The sequence below is a fragment of the Peromyscus leucopus genome, chromosome 2 (assembly GCF_004664715.2).
Source record: "Peromyscus leucopus breed LL Stock chromosome 2, UCI_PerLeu_2.1, whole genome shotgun sequence".
NCBI lineage: Eukaryota > Metazoa > Chordata > Mammalia > Rodentia > Cricetidae > Peromyscus > Peromyscus leucopus.
The window spans coordinates 123265950-123272221 of NC_051064.1; the positions used below are offsets into that span (position 1 = coordinate 123265950).

Sequence of the window (6272 nt, forward strand, 5' to 3'; positions counted from 1 at the left end):
TGGGTGAACAGGTCCTTAGTCCAAGGAAATCTGCAATTCTCTATCCAGAGGGCTGACAGAGGGAGGGTGCGTGGAGAAAGTAAGGGAAGTTCAGAAATAGGGTGGAACTAACTCAGGGACACCTCAGGATCAAGGTGCAGCTGCACCTGCTCCCTGGGTGGCCAGAGGGTCTCCTGCTCAGAGTGACTGTTCCAGGATTGAGTACAGTGTTAGGAAATAGTGTGAAAAAAGATGTCAGGAGACTGGACTCAAATGCATGCGGGTTTATTTCAGAGAACCTGAGAAGAGCTCACACTAAGCAAGCATGCCTCTCTCACAGACTAGGAACCTTTTACCAAGCTAGGAGAAAGAGAGAGTAAAGGGGGGAGCTGTGTGCTGAAGCGGGTGACTAGTTCTTCTTTGCAGACAGGGTTGGCCTTTTGCAGTTAGGTTGTGTCTCAAGAGTCACAATTGGGTGCAGAGCACTGCTGTGTTCACGATGCTTTGCACTCGCTGTGGACTTGTCTTGTGACCCATCACTCTCGTTTTAAAAGTGTGGAAAGTTTCCTCACCATTCTGCAAGAGCAATTAAATGTTATTAGCAAATGAGCATCTCTCTAGCTTACATTCCTGATCCCCAAAACCCCCACTTTTTTGAGACAGGGTCTCACCATGTAGCTCTAGCTGTTCTAAAACTTACTGATTAGACCAGGCTATCCTCAAACTCACAGATCAGCCTGCGTCTGCCTCTGCCTCCCAAATCCTGGTATTACATGCGTTTGTCACTACACCCAGCTTCTCCGGTTACTTTTGAACACATTTTGATTAAAATTTTGCATCAGGGTTTCCATGAAATAGTGTATTTCTTAACCCAAGTTGGGTTCGTTTTTGTTGGTGGTAGTGGGTTTTTTTGTTGTTGTTGTTGTTGTTTTTTTTTTTTTTTGAGGCACTATTTCTTGTATCCCAGGCTAGCCTCAAATTCACTTTAAGTAAAGGCTGATCTTGAACTTCAGATCCTACTGCCTCCATCTCCTGAGGGCTGAGATTAAGGACAAATGCCACCACACCAGTTTAAAGGCTTCTTCTCTTTGATGGCAAGTATTTATGGGTCACAGAATGGGACTTTGCTTTAAACTACTGTGGCCCTTGGAAGAGGAGTTGGAGATATGGGACAAGTTTGAGTGTGAATGTGGGTGCCATGGCTGAGGTGTGGAGGGCAGAGACAACTTTCTGGAGTTGGTCTCTCCTTACACCAGGGATCTGACAGTCTAAGTCAGCTGGTCAGGCTTGCCTGAGAACCAGTTGTAATCCACTGATCCATCTTACCAGACCAAAACTAACAAATGTTAAGGAGGGATGAAAGTAAGCACAAAAATATTCACTCTACTACTCTCTTTTTATGTAAATGTATAATTTTCCATAATAGAAGTTAAAGCAAACAAGAGTAACGTATACACTGTATATATAATGTATATTACTGTATATATGCATTTCTGAATGTGTCCAGCCCTGTCACCATCTTGAACTTCAGACACGTGTGTTCAATGGCCTGAAACTGGAAGGCCATTGGTTTGCCAATCTACTGATTTGCCATCTCAAACTGTGCTTACAAATGAAGTCAACATCCTGTCTCTTCACACCACAGTCAAACTGCCTGTCTAAACAAATGCACATGCCCTCTGTTCCTCTCCAGTGGCTCCCAGTTTCTGTAAATGACAATACTATTCAGCCAGTTGCTCAAACTGGTAACTTGGAGACATCCTTGACTCCTCTCTGTGGAGATGGTACAGCAGGTAAAGGCAGCAGCTGCCAAGCCTGGTGACCTCAGTTCAGTCCCTGAGTACCATATGGAAGAAAGAAACTAGTGACTCCATTAACTTGTCCTCTACCTCCACAAACACTCCATGGCACAAGTGTGACCACACACAATACATAAGTAATTGTAATGGAAGTTACTTTTAGGGCCTGGAGAGTTGGCTTAGTAGTTGAGTGTGCACTGCTCTTCCAGAGGACCCAAGTTAGGATCCCAGCACCCACATCAATCTCTTCACAGATACCTGTACTCCAGCTTCAGGGGATCTGACGCCCACTTCTGGTCTCCCCTGCACCTGCAGACACCTGCACACTCACAGAAACACTCTCCAAGTACTGCCTGCCATGTGGCAGGAACCATCTTACCCCCATGAAATCCTGTCAATTAATATGGACAGAGAGAGAGAATGAGAGAGAGAGAGAGAGAGAGAGAGAGAGAGAGAGAGAGAGAGAGAGAGAGAGAGACCCCTAATGATTCCTCTGTGCCACAGAGCTTTGCAATCCCAACACACTTCCTGATTCCTCATTAGTGATGGCTGGTTATGTGATGCAGTTGACTTCAAATACAATTTGAGTGTTGAGTGGGGCAGTTGACTTCAAATGCAATCAAACTGCTAGGTTTTTTCTTTAATGAGTGGGTGCTGGCTGTGATGGCACATGCTTACAATCCAGCACACAGAAGGCTGAGGCAGGAGTGTTGCTAGAGCTTGACACAAGCCTGGGATACAAAGCAAGGCTTTTTCTCAAAGGGAAACAAAAATTCAAAGTATCAGAAGGAAACAGGTTAGCAAAGGGAACAATGGTATAAAGAAGTGAAAGTAGGGGCTGGAGAGAAGGCTCCGCAGTTGAGAGCTGAGGGTCTTAATTTAGGTAAGTTCTCTAGGCAGTGGTGGGGCTCGCCTTTAATCCCAGCACTGGTAAGGCAGAGGCAAGCAGATCTCTGTGAGTTTGAAGCCAGCCAGGTCTACAGAGCTAGTTCCAGGAAAGCTAGGGCTGTTACAGGGAAATTCTGTCTCAAAAAAAACCTTTAAAAAAAAAGATAATTAAGTTCCAGAGATCCTCAACTTGATTCCCAGCACTGACATTGTGACTCACAACTGTCTGTAACTCCAGTTCCAGAGAATCAGACACTCTCTTAGACATACATGCAGGGAAAACACCCATACACATAAAATAATAAAAACAAATTTTTAAAAGGCAGAACTTACTTTTTAAACTTTCTACCAGAAACTGAGACGATATCTTTCATGGTAGGTATTTGGCATTTCTCAGCAAGGTCCTTCCTGGAGAAATCAAAGGTGGCTGTCAGCTCTGAAGGTCAGATTGGAATGTATCAACAGTCACTTCACGGATTAAGCTATTTCATACACCATGGGTCCCCAAACCACGAAGTTACAGGATCTTCCTCCCCTAAGGCTGATGACAAGCCTTTCATAGAAAATCAATCAAGCGAGTACTGGGGAGATGGCTCAGAGGTTAAGAGCACTGACTGCTCTTCCAGAGGTCCTGAGTTCAATTCCCAGCAACCACATGGTGGCTCACAACCATCTAGAGTGGGGTCCAATGACCTCCTCAGGCATGCAGGTGTACATGCAAACAGAACACTCATATGTAAAGATATAAAAATTTTTAAAAAGTGAGACAGAAAATAAAACAAGAGAGACTGGGTGGATGGCTCAGCCAGAGAAGTGCTTGTCATGCAATGTGAGCCTGGATTGCACGCTCCCCAACACCCCACCAAAAAAGCAAAATATCCAGGCATAGCAGTAATTTGATAATATCAGCTCCAGGGAGGTAGAGACTGGAGGGTCTCTGGGGCTTCTCAATCAGCCAAGCTATCTCAGTAATGAGGTACAAATTCATGGAGAGACTTTTCTCCTCCTTCTCCTTCTCCTCCTCCTTCTACTTATCATCATCATCTTCATCATCATCATCATCATCTTCATGTTATGTAGCAAGCACACACTAAGTAAATGATATAATTTTAAATCTTTAAAGTAAAGTAGAGGGCTGGAGAGATTGCTCGGTGATTAAAAGTGTTTGCTGCTCTTACAAAGGACTCAAATTCAGTTCCTAGCAACCACAATCACCTGTAACTCCAGCTTGAGATGATCAGATGCCCTCCTCTGGCCTCTGTGACATTGCACACATGTGCACATGCCCACATGATTAATAGAAAATAAACTTTGGCTGAGCAACGGTGACACATGCCTTTAATCCCAGCACTTGGGAGGCAGAGGCAGGTCTGTGAGTTTGAGGCCATCCTGATCTACAGAGCAATTTCCAGGAAAGGCACTAAAACTACACAAAGAAACCCTGTCTCAAAAATAAATAAATAAATAAAATTTTAAAAATATTCTAAAATGGTAAGGCAGAGGAAGACACCCAACGTTGGCCTCACACATGTGCACACACAGAGAGGAACACACACATACACACAGAGAGAAAATAAATTAAGTCCACAAAGCTTCTCACAGGGAGATCTTAAGAATAAATATAAATTCTTTTCATTACTATGGGAGGATCCAAATCCTTACAGTCAGTTTATTGGAATGGAAAAAACTTCAATTCCGTGTAAGTGCTGCTAAGGAACAGAAGGATACTTACAGCATCTGGAGTTTCTTGGAGAATGTAATAGAAAAGTAGCCTTGCTGCAAATAAGGATTGTTAGCAAGAATCTGACACACTTCAGAACTGGCATTCAAGGCATTGTTCTCCATTTCCTAAAGAGTGGACAGTGAGAAATCAAAGGTGGGACTGCTGGTAACCGGCATCTTCTCTAAGAGGGGAACTGACTTAAGTCTCAAGGGGGGTTGAAGGAAATGTCCTCACAGACTCAGATATTTAAACACATGGTCCCCAGTTGGTGTCCTGTTTGGGGATGATGTGGGAGGGGCAGACTTGCTGTAGGAAGTCTATCACTGGGGTGGACTTTAAGGACTCACAGCCTTGCCTCACTTCCAGGTTGCTCTCCCTGCTTCCTGTCTGCACTGGAAGCTGTGCTCTCTCACCTTCCTTCTCCTGATGTCATGTCTTTCTGCCGTGATGAACTCTTATCCCTTTGGGGTCATAAGTCCATACAAACTCTACTTAAGTTGGTTTTCATCACGGTGTTTTTTATCACAGCAACAGAAAAGTGACTTATACAGGGTGAGACCCTCCTGTCTCCAACAGAGTCATGAGCAGGATGGCACATGTCTGCAATGCCCACACTCAGGGGGCTGGAGCAGGGAGATCACGTTCCAGACCAGCCTGGGCCACTTAGCAAAATCCTGCATCCCAAAACCAAATGAAACCAGTGGGGATATGGTCTGCAAGGCATAGTATTCAAATGGCACTGTCTGTCAAACTTGGCAGCAAACCTTTGGCTGATGTCTTACCTCCATTATGCTCTTCCCAATCTCTAGAGGCACAACGTACACTCCAGGTATTGACATATCAACAACCTTTCTGAGGGTGTCCATGTTTATCATGTCTCCTAGCCAAGAAAAACAATGATGAAATCATGAATCAAAACGTTACCTTTAAAAGATTTTTTTTAATTTTGTGTGTATGGGTGTTTTTCCTATATGTATCTATGTACCACTTGTGTGCAGCCACAGAGGCCAGAAGAGGAGCTCAGGTCCTTTGGAACTGGAGTTATCAACACTTGTAAGCTGCCATGTGAGGGCTGGGAACTGAACCCAGACCCTAAGTGCTCTTAACCACAGAGAAATCTATCCAGCCCGACCAAACAGCAAATTCTAAAATCCAACATTGAATCACAATATAGTTGAAAGAGACATTAACTTGGTATTTAAACGCTGGAGAAAATATTAAAAGTCCTTGATTCTTGCAGTTAAACCACTGTTTCTATAAGGGCATGAACATTGTATGCACAATAAGAACTGAGTTCATAACATGCAGTAGCCTGAAGTCTGAGCAGAGTGTTGAGGCAGCATTTGCTGGCACTCATGCAGGACAGCATGCACAACGCAAAGTGCATGTGTTTGGGGTTCAGAACCAAGGCTCCAGTGGAGCGGGAGACGCACACACTGCCAGAAGGACTCCATTCACTTCACCTTTGATTTTGAACTAAATTTTTATCATTGTGGATTCAGAATACTCCTGCCACAATCTTCTCAACCGAGATTCAGTTAAATAATGCCTCATAGGGTCTCACACCACAGTATAAGAAGCTGGAAGCGGCCGGGCAGTGGTGGTGCTCGCCTTTAATCCCAGCACTCGGGAGGCAAAGGCAGGTGGATCTCTGTGAGTTCGAGGCCAACCTGGGCTACAGAGTGAGTTCCAGGAAAGGCACCAAAACTACACAGAGAAACCCTGTCAAAAAAAAAAACAAAAAAAAATTAATTAAAGAAAGAAGAAGAAGCTGGAAGCAAGTGGGTGAGGTCAGTCTCCAGAATAAAAGAGAATATTTGTGAAACATATTTCTGAGGTTAATATCCAGAAGATATAAAGAATTCTTACAACTTAGCAAAATA

At 43.9% G+C, this 6272-nt stretch overlaps 1 long non-coding RNA gene across 1 annotated transcript; it reads right to left on the reverse strand.

The window, feature by feature from the left end:
- Positions 1-419: 419 nt before the first annotated feature.
- LOC119087361 lies at positions 420-4503 on the reverse strand. Its single transcript, XR_005090771.1, has 3 exons — positions 4399-4503; positions 3000-3074; positions 420-555 (listed from the first exon to the last, which is right to left on the reverse strand). It is a non-coding gene; the product is annotated as an uncharacterized LOC119087361 (long non-coding RNA).
- Positions 4504-6272: the final 1769 nt, after the last annotated feature.